The sequence below is a fragment of the Panicum hallii genome, chromosome 5 (genome assembly GCF_002211085.1).
Source record: "Panicum hallii strain FIL2 chromosome 5, PHallii_v3.1, whole genome shotgun sequence".
Classification (NCBI taxonomy): Eukaryota; Viridiplantae; Streptophyta; class Magnoliopsida; order Poales; family Poaceae; genus Panicum; species Panicum hallii.
Window position 1 is genome coordinate 2,536,568 of NC_038046.1, and position 21,069 is coordinate 2,557,636.

Below are 21,069 nucleotides of genomic sequence, written 5' to 3' on the forward strand. Positions count from 1 at the left end.
ATGAGTCCTCAAAAGGAAATGAAAAGCGGTGTTTCAAATATACTTGAAAATTAGATTTTATTTTGAAATTGAGTATAGGAACGCCATACTATCAAGAGGTACTTTGATCCACAAGCGTGGACGTGGTAGTTGTGCTCAAGAGAACCTAGAAAAACCATGAGAATCAAACCTACCACTATAAACAGCCTTCTTATGAAATTCCAAGCTAAACACGGAGTTTCCGGGTCCTGGTTCGGAAAGTCCGGACAAAGATGTCCGGAGTGTCCGAACATATACCCGGAGTATCCGGGTAACTGTTCCCCAGCCGCAAAATTCCCTGGGTCCGGAGGTCCGGCAGGAGGTCCGAAATCAATCAAATATAAACCAGTGATGCAGACTGGTTGATGGTAACAATATCACTTCATGCTAAATCAGTAATCAACATTATTTTACGGTTGATACCAATCCAAAATCAACTAGAGGTTCCCATGGCGTGCTTTCCTGCTAGCTTAGCTCTTGTGCTATTTCAACCTTCAGGTTCTAGACAGTACTGCAAAATATAAAATGCTCGGCAAAACAACGTGGCAAACCAATGGGCATTACCTGAGCCAGATCCGTCATCCTAGGCGCCGGCAGCGGCGTGACGGAGCGCATGACCGTTCGCAGCGTCGCCGCGCCCTCCGCTTCCACCTCTTCCCACAACCCACCAGTATACGCCACGAAGGCGACTGACATGAGGGCGAAGGAAGCAAGCCCTAGGAACGTGAGGGTTCGGGGGCTCACGTCCATGAGGCGCAGGGGCACATGATTGCCGCGGCCACGGCGCCACGCCGCTGCGGCGACGGCTCGGCGAGCGTCCGGCTCCGGCTCCGAGGAGGTGGAGGGCCTCCCGCGGCTCCTAGCGGCGGCGGCCGGACGCCGAGTGCTGCCTCCACCGCCGCCGGTCATCGGGAAACTCTCGCCGGCGATCTCTCCGTTCTGCTGGGGCCGTGACTCCGTCGAGTCGTCACTAGGGGAGACTGGAGGTAGTTGCTTTATCTTTCCGCCTTGCAAATTGGTTTGCGTAATGTTGTTTTTACGCCTAATCGCCTTTGTTCGCGGACGGCGTAATTGCAATGTGCTACTTGGGCCTAGGTCTTACCCATCTACAGCCTAAGAAATTAAATACTGAAAGGCCTTTAAGCCCATCTAGTAGGAATGTAGGATAGTGGCATAGTGTTCTCGTCAGGGTCTGTAAGTCTGAATACGTAGGCGAATTATTTTCGAGCATCCCTAGTCTGATCCAAATCCATGGCACATGGCTCCATGAAAGATATCTAGGCCCCTTAGTGAGTTTTGGTGGTAGATGACAAAGCATATGTATATTTAATCGTGTTATCAAGCATGTGTGCAGGTGCTAAGCATGATTAAGCAAAGGGTATTACGAAGCATGAGTCCTCAAAAGGAAATAAAAAGCGGTGTTTCAAATTTACTTGAAGATTAGATTTTATTTTGAAATTGAGTATAGGAACGCCGTACTATCAAGAGGTACTTTGATCCACAAGCGTGGACGTGGTAGTTTTGCTCAAGAGAACCTAGAAAAACCATGAGAATCAAACCTACCACTATAAACAGCCTTCTTATGAAATTTCACGCTAAACACGAAGTTTTCGGGTCCTGGTTCGGAATGTCCGAACAAAGATGTCCGGAGTGTCCGGACATATACCCGAAGTATCCGGGTAACTGTTCCCCAGCCGCAAAATTCCCTGGGTCCGGAGGTCCGGCAGGAGGTCCGGAGGTCCGGCAGGAGGTCCGGAATCAATCAAATATAAACCAGTGATGCACACTGGTTGATGGTAACAATATCACTTCATGCTAAATCAGTAATCAACATTATTTTACGGTTGATACCAATCCAAAATCAACTAGAGGTTCCCATGGCATGCTTCCCTACTAGCTTAGCTCTTGTGCCATTTCAACCTTCAGGTTGTAGACAGTACTGCAAAATATAAAACGCTCGGCAAAACAACGTGGCAAACCAATGGGCTTTACCTGAGCCAGATCCATCATCCTAGGCGCCGGCAGCGGCGTGACGGAGCGCATGACGGTTCGCAGCGTCGCCGCGCCCTCCGCTTCAACCTCCTCCCACAACCCACCAGTATACGCCACGAAGGCGACCGACATGAGGGCGAAGGAAGCAAGCCCTAAGAACGCGAGGGTTCGGGGGCTCACGTCCATGAGGCGCAGGGGCCCATGGTCGCCGCGGCCACGGCGCCGCACCGCTGCGGCGGCGGCTCGGCGAGCGTCCGGCTCCGGCTCCGAGGAGGTGGAGGGCCTCCCGCGGCTCCTAGCGGCGGCGGCCGGACGCCGAGTGCTGCCTCCACTGCCGCCGGTCATCGGGAAACTCTTGCCGGGGATCTCTCCGTTCTGCTGGGGGCCGTGACTCCGTCGAGTCGTCACTAGGGGAGACTGGAGGTAGTTGTTTTATCTTTCCGCCTTGCAAATTGGTTTGCGTAATGTTGTTTTTACGCCTAATCGCCTTTGTTCGCGGATGGCGTAATTGCAATGTGCTACTTGGGCCTAGGTCTTACCCATCTACAGCCCAAGAAATTAAATACTGAAAGGCCTTTAAGCCCATCTAGTAGGAATGTAGGATAGTGGCATAGTGTTCTCGTCAGGGTCTGTAAGTCTGAATACGTAGGCGAATTATTTTCGAGCATCCCTAGTCTGATCCAAATCCATGGCACATGGCTCCATGAAAGATATCTAGGTCCCTTAGTGGGTTTTGGTGGTAGATGACAAAGCACATGGATATTTAATCGTGTTATCAAGCATGTGTGCAGGTGCTAAGCATGATTAAGCAAAGCGTATTACGAAGCATGAGTCCTCAAAAGGAAATGAAAAGCGGTGTTTCAAATTTACTTGAAGATTAGATTTTATTTTGAAATTGAGTATAGGAACGCCGTACTATCAAGAGGAACTTTGATCCACAAGCGTGGACGTGGTAGTTGTGCTCAAGAGAACCTAGAAAAACCATGAGAATCAAACCTACCACTATAAACAGCCTTCTTATGAAATTCCACGCAGTAATCAACATTATTTTACGGTTGATACCAATCCAAAATCAACTAGAGGTTCCCATGGCGTGCTTCCCTACTAGCTTAGCTCTTGTGCCATTTCAACCTTCAGGTTCTAGACAATACTGCAAAATATAAAACGCTCGGCAAAACAACGTGGCAAACCAATGGGCATTACCTGAGCCAGATCCGGAGGTCCGGAGGTAACCAAGAGAGATAACAGTAACCAAGAGAGGTCCGGAGGTTCGGAGGTCTGGCCGGAGGTCCGGCTATAGGAATCCGGAGTATCCGGACGTATACCCGGAGTTTCCGAGTTACTGTTATCTGTCCGCAAAACTCTCTGGTCCGGAGTGTCCGGACTCCCTTGTCCGAAGTATCCGGACATATACCCGGAGTATCCCGGTACCCTTTAGCCATCGGCTAGTTTTCTGTGAGAGGGGGTATAAATACCCCCATACCCCTTCACTCACACCTCTCTTGCTCATTTTCGACCAGAACTGCCTACAAGCAAAAGAGAGCCCTCTCACTTCCCATTTGCTCCATTCTTGAGTGATTTTCTTAGGGGATTCAAGTGAGATTGTTGCAAGAGCTAAGATTTGTGCAAGTAAGCCTCGAATCCATCTCTTGAGCACATCATCCAAGTCTAGCCGGTGGATTCTAGTTTGTTACTCTTGGAGCTTCAAGCTCCTAGACGGCTAGGCGTCGCTTGTGAATGCGAAATTGAGTTGTGAGCATCACAGCAAGTTTGTAATCATCTTTCCTCTTCGAGGAATTCATAGTAAGTGACCTTGGGTTTGAGCGTTGGTCTCACCCTTGGGAGAGGAGCATAGGGGTTCTTGAGCACCGTCTCTTGAATCCTTCCTCAACGGAGACGTAGCTCCTTTGGGAGTGAACTTCGAGAAACAAATCCTGTCTCTCTCTTGTGCACAGTACTTGTTTTATTGGTTATTTGCTTGTGAGACTAACTTTCTAGGGTTTGAGGTCGATCTACTTTTATACAAGTCTCTAGAGCAAGACAACTGGTGAGAAACACTCAAAAGATACCACCAGTCTCTCTAAATTTACTGGATCTAATTTAAAGCATCATTATCTTTTTTTTTGTAGCTTGTTTCATACCCGGATATTCCAGATATTATATCCGGAAACTCCGGACTCGATATCCGGATTATCTGGACATATATCCGGAGTATCCGGACATCTGTGTTACTAACCGTGTTCGAAGTGTTTTTAAGTTTCAGATTCGCCTATTCACCCCCCTCTAGGCATCTTGAGGTCCTTTCAATTGGTATCAGAGCCTCGTTCTCCATCCTTAAAGCTTAACCGCTTGAAGAATCAAGATGTCGGGTGATCCTTCAACAAAGTCTCCCACAAATCCAACAGATAAAGTTGATGTTGACAATGAGAAGTCATCGGGAAAGTCTGAGGATAACGACAATTCTTATTCCAAAGACAAGAAAAAGAATGATCGGCACGGAGTAGAAAAAGATGAGTTACAAACAACCGATGATGAGATGTCATTCCAAGAGTGGAAGGCATGGAAGAAGAAAAAGAAGCTGCAAAGAAAGAAAGAGAAATTCAACACAAAGATCATAATCGAGTCAAGCGATGACTCAGACATCGATTACAAGAAAAGATCCTCAAGCTCATCAAAAACGAAGAAAAGAGCCAACTCTCACCGAGTGAATCATGATTACACCTTTCAAATCCCAATTGAACATAATGCCTCAATTCACATGGGAAAGCCACCTCACTTTGATGGTACAGGCTATAATCAATGGAAGACAAAAATGTTTGGTTACTTGAGTGCAAATCCCAATTGAACATAATGCCTCAATTCACATGGGAAAGCCACCTCACTTTGATGGTACGGGCTATAATCAATGGAAGACAAAAATGTTTGGTTACTTGAGTGCTATTCACAAGGATCTTTGGAAGATTGTGGAAGTTGGTTGTGACATTCCGGATGATGATGAGACTCCTACACCGGTTCAAGCTTATGTTTTGCAACGCAATTACCAAGCTTTGAACATTCTTCACTCTTCCGTAAGTGCCGAAGAGTTTGACAAGATTGAAGATGCTCTCACCGCCAAGGATGCTTGGGACACACTCCAAGTAAATCATCAAGGGTCAAGAATCAAGATTTTGGAAGATGACTAAGTCTATTCTCCATGAAGAAAGATGAAACCGTCAAGGAGATGTATAACCACATGAAAAAGATCACCAATCAAATCAAGTCTCTTGGTGGAGATAAATGGGGTGATCGTGAGATAGTGGACAAGCTCTTGACCGTCTACATGGCTAGAGATGTCACACTACCTAGCTTGATAAGAGTCGAAAGAGGTTTCAAACATTTCACCGCCGAGAATATTCTGGGAAGAATTGAAGCTTATCATGATCAATTAAGGAGGGTTAAGATCAATCAAGATTTGGCCGACCTCCAAGAGCAAGCAGCAAAGAACAATGGGTTGGCTCTTCAAGCAAAGTTAAAGGGCAAAGAAAAAGCTACCCAATCCTCAAAGAATGATGACTCTAGTGATAATGAAGAAGATGAGCTTGATGATGAGCAAATGGCTTTCTTCATTAAGAATTTTAGAAGGGTTCTAAGGAAGAGCAATTTCCGAAACCTTAGCAAGAACAAGTATGAATTAAGAAGAAGATCAAGCAAGCCTTATTTTGGTTGCAACAAAGTTGGGCATTTCATTGCGGATTGTCCGGAAGAAAAGAAGAAGAACAAGGACACCAAGGAGAGCTCATCCAAGAGGGACAAGCCAAGATACAAAAAGCATGCCGGTGAAGCTCATCTTGGTCAAGAATGGGATTCAAATGAAGAGAGCAACTCCGACAATGAAGATGTTGCAACCATGGCATTCAAGACCTCTTTTTCACATCAACCAAGTTTGTTTGAAGATCTCACCGATGATGAAGATCAAGATCCAATCATGTGCCTTATGGCAAAGAACATGAAGGTAACATCCCCAAACTTATCGGATGATGAATTAGATGAGGAAGAGAAAATTGCTAGTCTCATTAAACAATATGGCAAAAGTGCGGCAACTAAAATGATGAAACTAATAATGAAACTAGATGATCTAGATTTGACTCTTGAATCACAAGAAGAATTGCTTAGGCTTGAGAGAGAAAAATCCGAAACTCTTGAAAAGAACCTTACCAATGAAAGAAAGGAAAACAAGAGGCTTGAGGACTCTCTAAAAACCAAGGATAGCATACTTCTTGAGATAGAAGAGTCATTCACTAGTGAAAAGAGAAAAGTGAATGACTTAACAAAAAAACTCTCCTTAGTTGAAGACACTCATGCTAACTTGAAGAGAGACAATGAGAAACTTCAAGAAAGCTTAACAAGCTTACAAGCCATTCACACGGCACTTGAAGTTAAAGCTAACACTCTTTTGGAAAGCTCCTTTAAACCTTGTGAGTCATCAAATTCATCTAGTCCTTCAACTAGTAATTGTTGTGCACGATGCTTTAATATTGATATTCAAACTTGTGCTACTAACCATGCCGAAATGCATACCATGAAGAAAGAGATTACTAGACTCACTCAATTAGTGCAAGAAGAAGCACCATCTCACAAGCAAGTACTCAAGACAAATTTCTCACCAAGGGTAGGTGAGTTTGAGAAACATACCAAGGGATTTGGATCAAAGTACATGAGCAAATATGGCTTTGAGAAAGGTAAGGGACATGGAAAGAATGAAAATAGTGCATCTCAAACCATCTCATATGTGAAGAACAACAAGAAGGCCGCCTTAGGAGCAAATGGAGGTCTAGTGAGCATGACTACTCCCATCCGCAAGGGAGTTAGTGAGATCCAAGGGACAAGTTATGTCAAGTTTGTCAAAAGAGGCACAACATGTGATGAAGGTGCCAAAATTGTCGCATCTTCATTAAAGCAAAACAAGTTCCAAGCTCCTAAGACACAAGAATCATCCTCTCAAATTTCTTTTTATGCGGATTATATGTTAACTAGGAACCACCATGGTAAAGTGGTTGCTATGTTTGTGGGTCACCGCTCATGGAACACTAAGGTGAAAAGCCATGTGTGGGTACCCAAGATGCTTATGACTAACACTCAAGGACCCAAGTATTGTTGGGTACCTAAAAGGAAGAAATAATCTTGTTTTGTAGGGATACTTCTCCGGTGGATCCACATGGGTGATTGATAGCGGATGTACAAATCATATGACCGGAGAAGGAAGTATGTTTCAATCTTTGAAAGAATCCGATGATAATCATTACATTACCTTTGCCGGAAATCAAAAGAGAAAAGTGTTTGGCACCGGTAACATTGATCTAAACTCAAAATTCTCTCTTTCAAAAGTTCTCTTAGTTGAGTCACTTGGTTATAATTTGTTGTCCATATCACAACTTTGTGCGTCGGGCTTTAATTGTTTATTTACTAACAAGGGTGTGACCGTCATTAAGAGAAGCGATGGCTCCGTTGCCTTCAAGGATGTACTCAAGGGAAAACTTTATCTAGTGAATTTTTCACAAGAAAAGGCTCAACTTGATACATGCTTGGTGGCAAAGTCTAGCTTGGGTTGGTTATGGCATCGCCGACTAGCCCATGTTGGGATGAGAAAACTCAACAAGCTCCTAAAGGGGGATCACATTTTAGTACTAACCAATGTTTCTTTTGAGAAAGATCGTATTTGTAGTGCTTGTCAAGCCGGAAAGCAAGTTGGTGTTCCTCATCTATCAAAGAGCATTGTCACCACCGTCAAGCCATTTGAACTACTACACATGGATCTCTTTGGCCCGGTGGCTTACATAAGCATTGGTGGTAACAAATATGGCCTTGTCATTGTTGATGATTATTCTCGTTTCACGTGGGTATTCTTTTTGCATGACAAAAGTGTAGTGCAAGATACATTCAAGAAATTTGCAAAAAGAGCTCAAAATGAATTCAAGACCAAGATCAAGAAAGTGAGAAGTGACAATGGCACCGAATTCAAGAACACCAACATTGAAGAATTCCTAGAAGAAGAGGGCATTGGCCATGAGTTCTCCGTTCCATATACTCCACAACAAAATGGAATAGTTGAAAGGAAAAATAGAACTCTTATTGAAGTCGCAAGGACAATGCTTGATGAATACAAGGTCTCGGATCAATTTTGGGCGGAAGCAATCAACACGGCGTGCCATGCCATCAACCGTATTTATCTACACAAGATCTTGAACAAGATGGCCTACGAGCTTCTACTTGGTAAAAAGCCTAACGTGTCTTACTTTAGAGTTTTTGGAAGTAAGTGTTTCATTCTTAACAAGAAGCCCAAGAACTCTAAGTTTGCACCTAAAGTTGATGAAGGTTTTCTTCTCGGTTATGCCTCAAATGCTCATGGCTATCGTGTCTTCAACAAAACCTCCGGTTGTGTTGAAGTTGCGTGTGACGTGACATTTGATGAATCTAATGGCTCTCAAAGGGAGCAAGTTGATATTGTTGTAGGTATGGAAGAATCACCAAGCAAGGCAATAAAGAAACTAGCTACTGGTGAAATAAAGCCTCAAGAGCAAGAAGATCAAGATGATGATGATATGTTGATGTTCAAAGGGCTATCTACATCCAAATCCACAGCGCCACCCGGAAACTCCAGCCAGATGTCCGGAGACTCCGGATCCCCTATCCGGAATATCCGGACTGAGGACCAGACTATCCGGCTCACTGAAGTTGAATCATCAATTCCACATCAAGATCAATCTTAGGCAAAACAAGAAGTTAAACCAATACAACATGAAGCTCAAATTCCTCATCCAAGAGTTCATCAAAATATTCAAAGGGATCATCCAGTAGATAACATCCTTGGAAGCATAAGTAAAGGGGTAACCACTCGTTCTCGTTTGGCTACTTTTTTGAACATTACTCGTTTGTTTCTTCCTTGGAACCACTTAAGGTAGAAGAAGCTCTGGATGATCCGGATTGGGTGATGGCTATGCAAGAAGAATTGAACAACTTCACACGGAATGAAATCTGGTCCTTAGTAGAAAGACCCAAGCAAAATGTTATTGGAACCAAGTGGGTTTTTCAAAACAAACAAGATGAACATGGCGTGGTGACAAGGAACAAAGCTAGGTTGGTTGCTCAAGGCTTCACACAAATCGAAGGTTTGGATTTTGATGAAACTTATGCTCCCGTAGCTAGGCTCGAATCAATTCGTATCTTGCTTGCCTTTGCTACTCACCATGATTTCAAGCTGTACCAAATGGATGTGAAGAGTGCTTTTCTTAATGGACCAATCTCCAAATTGGTATATGTTGAGCAACCACCGGGGTTTGAAGATTCCAAGTTTCCTAACCACGTCTACAAGCTCCAAAAGGCGCTCTATGGGTTTAAGCAAGCACCTAGAGCATGGTATGAATGCCTTAAGGATTTTCTCTTAAAGAAAGGTTTTGAAATAGGCAAAGCCGATCCTACTCTCTTCACTCGTAAAATTGATAAAGATATTTTTGTATGCCAAATATATGTCGATGACATTATATTTGGTTCTACTAATCAATCTTGGTGCGAGGAATTTAGTAGGATCATGACAAAGAGATTTGAGATGTCCATGATGGGCGAATTGACTTTCTTTCTTGGATTTCAAATCAAGCAACTCAAGGAAGGCACTTTCATTTGTCAAACCAAGTATACTAAAGATATGTTGAAAAAGTTTGACATGGAGAATGCCAAGCCCATCAAGACACCAATGCCAACTAATGGACATCTTGATCCAAATGACGATGGTAAGGCCGTTGATTAAAAGGTATATCGCTCCATGATTGGATCTCTTCTTTACCTTTGTGCATCTAGGCCCGATATCATGCTTAGTGTGTGCATATGTGCAAGGTTTCAAGCTAATCCTAAGGAATATCATCTTATGGTTGTTAAGAGAATTCTAAGATATTTGGTTTACACTCCGTACCTTGGCTTGTGGTATCCCAAGGGCTCCGCTTTCAATCTACTTGGCTACTCCGATTCGGATTATGCCGGTTGCAAAGTAGATAGGAAGAGTACATCGGGGACTTGTCAATTTCTTGGCCGGTCCCTTGTGTCTTGGAGTTCTAAGAAACAAAATTCCGTTGCCTTATCCACTGCCGAAGCCGAGTATGTTGCTGCAGGTGCTTGTTGTGCGCAACTACTTTGGATGAAATCCACCTTGAGCGATTTTGGTTGTAAGTTTAGTAAGACTCCACTCTTGTGTGACAACGAGAGTGCAATCAAGCTAGCTAACAACCCAGTAAACCATTCAAGAACCAAATACATTGATATAAGGCACCATTTCTTAAGAGACCATGAGACCAAATGAGATATTGTTTTGAGTCATGTAAGCACCGATAAACAACTAGCCGATATCTTCACCAAACCACTTGATGAGCAAAGGTTTTGTACTTTGAGGAGTGAGCTAAATATCTTGGACTCTCGTAACTTAGTTTGAAATCATGCACATGTTTGATTGCTATAGAGTAATTCTTTTTGAAAAACTTACTAGAACTGTTAGGAGAGTGATTTTCAAGAAAATTTGAATCTTTTCTTGCTTACTTAAGACTATTGTTCCCATTGATTGATTGTTGGCTAGTCTTAAGCTAAGTGAGCCTCTCACATCACGAGATCTTTCTATCGAAATTCAATCCTTGATGATGATGCGTAGGACACGTTATTGCTGTTTTCATTCCCTTTTTGGTACTTGATGACAAAGGGGGAGTGAAAAGATCATTTATGTTCTCATTTGGGGTTTGTATCAAACTTAATGTCATCTTATCGCTCGCTTGAACAATCTTCTTGTAATGACTATGTGCTGTGAGAAAACTTGTAATGCGTGCTACTCTATGTTGATTGTAGTTTGAAGTTTGTTTTTAAGGCTGAAGTGATAGTGTGACTCTTATTTAAATTGTGACGCAGTGTCATTTTGGGTTTTGTGCTGGTGGTCCGGATATTCTGGAAATACTTCCGGAGTCTCCGGGTGTTTGCTGCCAACACAAGTTTTTCTTGATTGAATAACATGACATTTGCATTACACACTATCTCAGCACACACTTGCTCACCCCACTGTAGAAAGTATAAAGAGCTTTCATGTCCTCTTCATAATATGCCAACTTTGACATTTGAGAAGTCAATTTGAAATTCAAATTCATGGCATACCTTAAGGGGGAGCTCTTTGTATGCTTAAGTTTACTTCTTTATGATTATCAAATGAGATACATGTGGGTTGTCATCAATCACCAAAAAGGGGGAGATTGAAAGATATCTAGGCCCCTTAGTGGGTTTTGATGGTAGATGACAAAGCACATGTATATTTAATCATGTTATCAAGCATGTGTGCAGGTGCTAAGCATGATTAAGCAAAGCATATTACGAAGCATGAGTCCTCAAAAGGAAATGAAAAGCGGTGTTTCAAATTTACTTGAAGATTAGATTTTATTTTGAAATTGAGTATAGGAACGCCGTACTATCAAGAGGAACTTTGATCCACAAGCGTGGACGTGGTAGTTGTGCTCAAGAGAATCTAGAAAAACCATGAGAATCAAACCTACCACTATAAACATCCTTCTTATGAAATTCCACGCTAAACACGGAGTTTCCGGGTCCTGGTCCGGAATGTCCGGACAGAGATGTCCGGAGTATCCGGACATATACCCGGAGTATCCGGGTAACTGTTCCCCAGCCACAAAATTCCCTAGGTCCGGAGGTCCGGAGGTCCGGCCGGAGGTCCGGCTATAGGAATCCGGAGTATCCGGACGTATACCCGGAGTCTCCGAGTTACTGTTATCTATCCGCAAAACTCTGGTCCGGAGTGTCCGGACTCCCTTGTCCGGAGTATCCGGACATATACCCGGAGTATCCGGGTACCCTTTAGCCAACGGCTAGTTTTCTGTGAGAGGGGGTATAAATACCCCATACCCCTTCACTCACACCTCTCTTGCTCATTTTCGACCAGAACTGCCTACAAGCAAAAGAGAGCCCTCTCACTTCCCATTTGCTCCATTCTTGAGTGATTTTCTTAGCGGATTCAAGTGAGATTGTTTCAAGAGCTAAGATTTGTGCAAGTAAGCCTCGAATCCATCTCTTGAGCACATCATCCAAGTCTAGCCGGTGGATTCTAGTTTGTTACTCTTGGAGATTCAAGCTCATAGACGGCTAGGCGTCGCTTGTGAATGCGAAATTGAGTATTGAGCATCACAGCAAGTTTGTAATCATCTTTCCTCTCCGAGGAATTCATAGTAACTGACCTTGGGTTTGAGTGTTGGTCTCACCCTTGGGAGAGCAGCATAGGGGTTCTTGAGCACTGTCTCTTGAATCCTTACTCAACGGAGACGTAGCTTCTTTGGGAGTGAACATCGGGAAACAAATCCTGTCTCTCTCTTGTGCACCGTACTTGTTTTATTGGTTATTTGCTTGTGAAACTAACTTTTTAGGGTTTGAGGTCGATCTACTTTTATACAAGTCTCTAGAGCAAGACAACTGGTGAGAAACACTCAAAAAGTACCACCAGTCTCTCTAAATTTACTGGATCTAATTTACAGCATCATTATCTTTGTTTTTTTGTAGCTTGTCTCATACCCGGATATTCCAGACATTATATCCGCACAGTGTAAGCACCTCCCTTGGACTATAAAAGTGAGCGTGCGCCCGTTAGAACACAACCAATCTTAGAGACTCACAATCCTCTCAGGATACAAACAAGCACACTCTCAAGCTCTCAAACTCAAGGGCAATACAACTCCCAAGTGGACGTAGGGTGTTATGTTCCGGCGGCCCGAACCACTCTAAAATTCTTGTGTCTTTCCTGCGTTCATCTGCCCACCGATCAAGCGCTCCTAGCTCTCCTCCAAACCCATCCTTAACTAGGATTAGGCAGGTGCATTCCGCCACCCGGCTGGAGAATTCCTCCGACATTTGGCGCGCCAGGTAGGGGGCTAGGTTTGGTTTGCGCTTGGTTGAAGCTCAAGACCGCAATGGAGCAGGGAAGTGGTCATCACGACCCCCAGTTGGTTGAGGAAGTGGCGTCCACGATGCCACACGCCTCACGCCACCCCACGTCTAGGGTGGCGACGCGCGCTGGACAGCAGCGCCATGCGATGCGGGCTTCCGTGGCCCAATCGGTGCCTGTGCCGAATGGACCGCTCATGGCAGCCAGGGACTTGCTCCGCAACCCTCCTGGTGAGACAGCCTCGCCTGACGCCCAGAGGCAATGGCGTGACGACGTCGACCGCCTCCTCAACCTGGCACAGGCCTCCCCAAGTTCTGCGGGCGGGTCTGCGTCGAGGCAACGCCGTCATCAGGGCGGCGCATCCGGTTCTGTGCACTCTCCATCAGTGAGGAGTGCACGGACTGAGGACCTCCGGGCAGAGCTCAACTGCAGGCATGCGGGAGAGGATGCCCGGCTCACCATTGAGCGGGCGCGTGTGGTAGAACCAATCCGCTTGAATTATTCCGGCTCAAGCGCGCTAGTCATCACTACACAAGTGATACTAACTCAACGCACTTCAGACGGAATAACCCTTGGGTCTGTTGGGTCACCGCCCGATTCAACCACGATTCTACAGGATCGAATAAGGTTTACCTCGCACGACGGCGAGTTCACAATCATATCACATCACAATAGCTCACCACTTTTAATATACAGAATATAAACATTATTACAAACCAAGTTTAGCGTAAACGAAAGTTATACAAGCCAGAGTTTAAAACAGCAAGCTAAACAGCTTGCTCAAGTGCAGCGGAAAACAAGTTATAAAACAAATGCGACTACACGTCGCGAGGTTGATGCCATGCCAAGCCTGAAACATGACATCACTCCGGAGGGTCACTGCCAGCCGGGGACGGATCCCATTCCACGGACCAGCCAAACGGCACATCAAAGGGACAGGAGGGGCTTTCCGTTTGGGGCTCGTAGGTTACACCTGAAAACAACTAGCAAGACTGAGTATACTAATACTCAGCAAGACATAACCGAGATTGCAACAAGCCCATAACTAGACCATGCAGCTTTGAGAGGTTCTGGTTTCTTTTGCTGAAAAGCAAAGAGGAGTATGACTACTTTCAAGTTTTAGCTTTCAGATTCTAGTTGCTTTATCCATTCTAGGTAAGCACCTATACTACATCAATTAAGGTAGAGCTTATCATCCAACAAGTTATCCAACATTGGTTCCAATTCTTACTCTATGTGGTAGGAGGAGCAAGTAGTCTCAATATCCGCGAGAAACGGACGATTCTGAATCGAGTTTCATAACCTTGCAAGGGAAACCTAACTCACACGTTCGGAAGCTTCACTTCCCGAACAACCATTCCCCTCTTATTCCGGGTCGTGGATCAGGGCCACCACAAGCGACTATGGACCATACGCACATCTTGTGCAGGAAGTACCCCTGTAGCGCGACTACATGACCGTACTCCCGTCCGCCCTGCGGAACATATCTCCACACATCGATGCATGTACATAACCAAGAAAAACACCAATCGAGTGGTGGGGTTAAGTCCACTTGCCGGGCCAATCAAGTACTAGGCTTACCGCGTGCCATATTTACGGCATGTGGCTAGTACTTTCAAACACTTGACCACAGCTACCACACACTTCGACCTTATCAACTTTTATCAACACAGACAAGTTAACCTTCCAATTCATGGCGGAGCATGAACTCGTCTGGTATCCTTATAGTGGTTGCAGAATGTAAACATTCAACTCCTATATCGCGCGAGTGACAGGAAATCACTCGACTTCTGCCGGTCCTATTAGCATAGCATCTAGTCGTAAGGACTCGGGCTCAATACATAGGTTCCTAGGATTCATGCATCTAGGGTTCCAAATCAACTCCTAGACTTAATGCAGAATATAAATTTATAAATACTTGTATAAGTGCGATACTTTAAAATAATAGGTTATGCACCGGGCCTTGCCTTCTTGCGCAGGGTTGGGGTCTAAAGCTTCAAAGACTTTCGAACCTTGGTTCGGGGCTTCAGTTAGAATTTCGACGACGTTCGCGGGGTCCTCAGATGATCCCTGCTCCGGTTCCTGGATCAGCTCGTAGATCCCGTCGTCGAGCGTCGTGGACTCTATATGATATGCAAAGATTTAAGTGAGATGGTTCTTGAAAATTTTAATTTTGAAACCTTTATCAGCATTATAACACAAGGTAAAAAGATCTAGACTTGAAAACCTTAGAAACAGATTTGAATAAATTTAAACTTATTTCAAACTTGATTTACAAAGGTTTACAAGAACTTTAAATAAAAAGCAGTGTTCTGCAAGAAATTTTTATACATGGTTACTTATGACTTAAACAAGCTACAAACCAAAAATCACACCAAACAAAGCTTGCATGCAAAAGTTATGCCCAAAAGATCCTTTTCTTAAACTTTTAAATAACTTCAAAAATGTTTGTTTTCAAACCAAACTCTATTAACCAAAGTTGTAGAGCTTGATTTCTAGTTTCCAACAAAACTGGTTTGGCAATTTTTGGATTTTTCTACAAATTTCTATCGATTTTACAAGTTGGCTGACTTGAAAACAAGACTGGTTTACAGACACGTCCCTGGTTTTGCCCGGACCCCTAGGTTTTGGCCGGACCTCTCGGTTTTGGTCGGACCTCTCGGTTTTGGCCGGACCTCTCGGTTTTGGGTCGGACCTCTCGGTTTTCCCGGACCTCTTGGTTTTACCCGGACCTCTAGGTTTTACCCGGACCTCTAGGTTCGAACCCCCTTTTTTGCCCGGACCCCCCCTCAGAACAGGAAAGGTTATTGCACAAAAGCCCTTGCCAGAGTTCGACGGCGGCGGGCCGATCTGTCCGGCGCGTTCTCACCGGCGGCGAGGTCTCCGGCGAGGATGGACTGGCCTAGCATAACCTACGGGACATGGGGAGTCTGTTGGTGGGTGATGTGCTCAAGGAATAGTGGCGGAGCATGGCCGGCGACGAGGGGTGGCGGCGGCCGAGGCGGCGTGATGTCGTTCCCGGCGAAGGGCCGGCGAACATGGGCAGGTAAGGCGCGCATGAGCACCAGGGAGCTGCAAGGATTCGATCTGAGTACCTAGATGAGCTGGAGATCAGGCGGAGGAGGGTTGTCGACGGTGGGGCGGATCTCGGGCTTCTCCGGTGAGCGGTGGCTCGAGGTCGAAGAGATTCCGGCGAAGGAGGGCCGGAGGCTGGACCGGATCTGGTCGGGGAGCTAGTGGAGGAGGTGAGGAAGCGATGTGCGGCTGGAATCTGGGCGGGGTGGAGCGGTTGCGGCGTATTCCAGTGAGAGGCGCTCGGTGAGCTCCGGTGTCGCGAGGAGAAAGAAAGGGGAACAGGCGAGGATGCAGGGGCTTGGGTCGGGTTTTATAGCGACGGGGCGCTCTGTGGAGGAGAAAGGGAGGGGGTGCATGCACCTAGCCAGCTTTAAGGCGACGGGCAGCGCCGGCGGGATTTCGGGCGAGCGTGGCAGTTGCTCGGGATCGACGGCCCAACGTGGCAGCGCGCGGGGAGGACAGCGGGGGCGGCGCTGGCGGTGGGAGGAGTGGTGGGGCGACGCGTGGAACAAGATAAGGCCGGTGCAGAGCTGCAGGGGCTTGGGTAGTAACCGGCGGCAGAGAGCAGAGGAGATCGGGGCTGGAGGAGGAAGATGAGGGACCTGGTTGTAAATTTTCAGAAGTGCAGGGACCTCACTGTACTACTCTGGTAACTTTCAAACCATAGCTCAAATGAAAATGTGCCCAAAAGCAAAAGTGTAGAGTTCAACAAGATCTACAACTTTGCTTTAAGGTTCACTTTCAAAATAGTTCAGGATTTGAAAATAACCAAAAAGTCGAGCGAGGGGTAACTTTTAAATAAAACTCTTTTAAACTACCACACTCAAAATGAGTCCTAGAGGTAGTTTCACTTCTATCTACGGTTTAAAAGTAAGTTCCTGCACATTTTCAAAACAACCCAAGAAAAACATCATTTTACCTCCCACTCTCACACATTTGCACAAAAGGACCTTTATTATTTTATAATTATATAAATACCCTTTTTCTTTAACAATTAAGTTTTTAAACACACTTTCAAGAAATTTTGCACACATCAACACACTAAAATCTAGGGTGTGTTAAACCTAAGTACCAGGATGTCACAGCGCGCAACCGACGGCTAAACATTGAGGGTCGGGATCTTGCGCCCGAGCTCGATGCGGCTGTGGCCAGGCCACAGGGGCTCGCTCAGGCTCCGGTGCCGAGCGTGGGCTGCGCAACGCTCGCAGACCACCTCCGCGCGGTCGCCTGGCCGTCCAAGTTTCGGCCCCACCTGCCGGAAAAGTATGACGGGACCACTAACCCGTCAGAATTCCTGCAGGTCTATGTCACCGCCATTACGGCGGCTGGAGGTAACGAAGCCGTCATAGCAAGTTACTTTCATGTAGCTTTGACTGGGCCAGCCCGGACTTGGCTCATGAACCTCACTCCGGGGACCATCCAGTCCTGGGATGAGCTCTGCGCATAGTTTACGGCAAATTTTGCCAGTGCGTACCAGCAGCATGGTGTGGAGGCTCACCTCCACGCCGTGAGGCAACAACCCGGGGAAACCCTCCGGGCCTTCATCTCCCGCTTCACCAAGGTACGTGGAACTATTCCACGTATCTCCAATGCGTCTATCATCACGGCTTTCCGCCAGGGGGTCCGTGACGAGAAGATGCTGGAGAAGCTGGCAACTCACCAGGTGGAAACCGTCACCACCTTATTCGCCTTGGCGGACAAATGCGCCAGGGCTGCTGAGGGCCGAGCATGGCACTCAACCCCCCAAGATGGGACACCCAAACAGGGGGCGGCTGTGACGCTGCCCCTAGCAGCGGCAACAAGCCGCAAGCTAGAACCCATGACGCAGCAACAGCGCTTGGGGGCCAGAACACGCGCGGCAAGCACCCGCGCCAGCAGGGTGACGACTCCGGGTCGTGCCCTGTTCACCCAGGGGCCCGCCACGGCGCCTCAGAGTGCCGCGAGATTCTGAAGCTCGCGGAGCGCGTCAGCAAGAGGCGCGAGCATGACTCCAGGGATGATTCCTACCCCCTGCAGCGAGCTGGCAAGGAAAAGGTCTCCGGCGCCAAGGCTGCACCTCTGTAAGTTTTATTCTTAGGGGTTTAGCTGGGAATGAATTTTTCCTTTGTAATGAGGTTGCACCTCCGTGTGGTCTAGAGCGGTGGAGGTCCGCCCTCGTAAACCCAGCCTCTAGCGTTCATCGCACATTCCATGGGTAACAATTTACAAAGGAAGAGCTTATTCCGAGTCTGCCCCTAAGATTGTTACAATTCAGCTCTTTTTCTTGCTTTCGGCTTATCCTAACCCCCATGTGGTCCCTTATTCTCGTGCGGTGATGGAGGTCCGAATTGAGTTAGCTGGGTAGCCGCTCAGCCCGGGACCCCCTTCTTCTCAGGAAGGAGGGGTCCGGATGTCCGGAGGACCTTGCTAGGGAAGCGTACTCAGCCCCGGGGTAGGTCCAGAACTGTGTCCACGCTTAGCCTGGTTCCGTACCCTAAGCGTGCACGCTCTGCCTCCCTAGGATGAGTACCGTAGTACCTAGAACTGCGAACCCGGAGGTTCGGACCTCTTCGGTCGGATCCTGTTGACTAGGTCCGGATGTCCGGGGGCCAGAGCCAGGGAAGCGTATTCGTCCTCAAGGCAGGTCCAAAACTATGTCCACGCTTAGCCTGGTTCCGTACCCTAAGCGTGCATGCTCTGCCTCCCCAGGACGAGTACCGTAGTACCTGGAACTGAGAACCCGGAGGTCCGGACCCCTTCAATCCTATGGATCGGACCCTGGTGCTTTGATTTGCTAACCCCAGTCGCATGTCTCAAAGGAACCTAACCGACGAAACTCGGGACCTCGTGGGAATGTTATTAAGTGCCGATCCTAAGTTCTGTGCAGGACAAGACTCCGGTTTGGTGGTAGCCAGTCCCAACTCCTTTCGACTACCCCTGCGGCGGCAGGGGAAACTACGATGGTCGCTCGCACCAAGCATCCATCGCCTTGGCCTCCTTCTCCTGGGGGGCCACCTCGCGCTCCTGGAGCCTCCGAGTCCTAACCAAGACGCGAGCAAGCTGTCCACCCGGCGCATCGCTGGGATATGGCCCCACCTGCGGGTTCGTTCTTCACCCGAGGTGGGCCCGGGGGCCTCTGTCGGTACATCCAGACAGGGGTACCTCCTGCTAGGCTGTCTAGACCCTTAGCGTCTCGCTGTCCGTAGCCTCCCCTTGTCCTCTGGGTAACGTGGCGTACGGCCCGGACCTGTCAGCTGGGATCATGGTCTCCGGACCACCCCCGTGCTCTTATAGGTCCGGGTGTCGGAGTTTATCCGGCTGCCCACCGAGGGGTATGCCCAAGGTGGTAGGTTTTGGGTTGGGATGCGCCGAGATCAGGAACTCGAAGGTGCAAAGCGACACAAGATTTAGACAGGTTCAGGCCGCAATATGCGTAATGCCCTACGTCCTGTATGATGGTTTGTATTGCCTTGATGTTGAATTGAATCGAGAGCGTCCCTGCCCACCCTTATATAACCCGGGGGGCAGGGTTACAGGGATGCTAACCAACACTGGCTAGAGAATCGTACCAGAACATATCTCGAATAGATTTCCCCTGCATCGGTTAGCTTATCTCCTACTTAAATGGGACAAATAAGAGATAAATGAGGTGAATAAGAGATAAGATAAACTTAATCTCTTAAGCCCCTTTAAACTATGCTACATACACAGCCCCGTGGCCCCGGGTCTGACAAGCCCCCGAGCTCTTCGTAGCTGAGCAATGCAGGCTCCTCGAGTACTTCTGAAGCAGTCTTCGACTTCTTTTGAAGCATCGCCTTGAAATCCTTCTTCGAGTACTCCTTTGGCTGCGTCGAAGCTATGAGGTGCTCATGACCCGAATTCCTTCTTCTTGTATGGGGTGCGACGACTAGTCGCACTCCATATGGAGTAGCCCCCGAGCCTTAGGTTGAATCGAAGAATCAGGCTGAGGGTCAGATTAGTCTTGAGTCTTCTTTCCTTATCCTTCGAGTACTTTCGAAAAAATAAGTAGTCGACGCCACGTGTCCCACAGCCCCCGAGCCTTGAATCCAAATTTCACAGATTTTGGAAAAAAGGATCCCAAAGGTCGTGGCATGTAATCGGTAGAAATTGAACTCGAAATTCAAAAAACCTCTTTTTTTCAGGACAATCAACCCTGAAAAAATGGTTAATCAAATAACGGCCCAAAAATCCACCAAAAAACCGTTCGCATTCCGAATATTCCTCTTGTGCGACGCTTCGTCTTCTACACAGTAAACCACTGCCTGACCACTGGTTATTTAACCCCGCAGTCAGTTAGGGTTCTTCCCGTGCCTTCAGATCTCACGCTGCCGCCAGAGAAAAAACAAAATCCCAACCAGATCGCATCCAGCCGCCACCACTCCACCGCCCGGCCTAGTCGAAATCCTTCGAGCCAGCAACCGTAGCCCCCGAGCGTCTCGCGAACAACTCGTGGCTTAATAGATCCGAAATGGCGCCGAAGAAAACCAACCAGAATGAGTTGAAGGAAGCGCAAGCGGCAACCAGCGAGTGGTCAATTAGTAAGTGCTCTCGCCAAAATCTTGCAAGTTTAGTGCTAGGGGGCCTGCTTCAGGAAAGGGACCTCATCAATTGGCGCCTTCCCCTGCGCGATCCGTTCCCCATGGAAAATGTCAACGAAATCGTCTCTTTCTGCTCTTTTTCTGAACGGGGATTGGCCTTCCCCACTTGTTCGTTCTTTCGTGGCCTTCTTTATTACTACGGGATTGAGCTGCAACACCTCAACCCGAACTTGATCCGCCACATTTCCATTTTTATCCACTTCTGTGAAGCCTTCCTCGGAATTGAGCCCCATTGGGCGCTTTTCCGCTATCTTTTCCGCATGAAGCCCCAACCAAACGCCAAAAATCCATCTGCAATAGGGGGCGCTGGCATCCAGCTTAGGCAACACGCCAGTGATGACTACATATCCTACAAATTCCCTTCCAATGTCCCCGGGTGGAAGCAGCAATGGTTCTACATTGCAAACCACGCCCCCCAACTCCCTGTGCGTTCAAGCA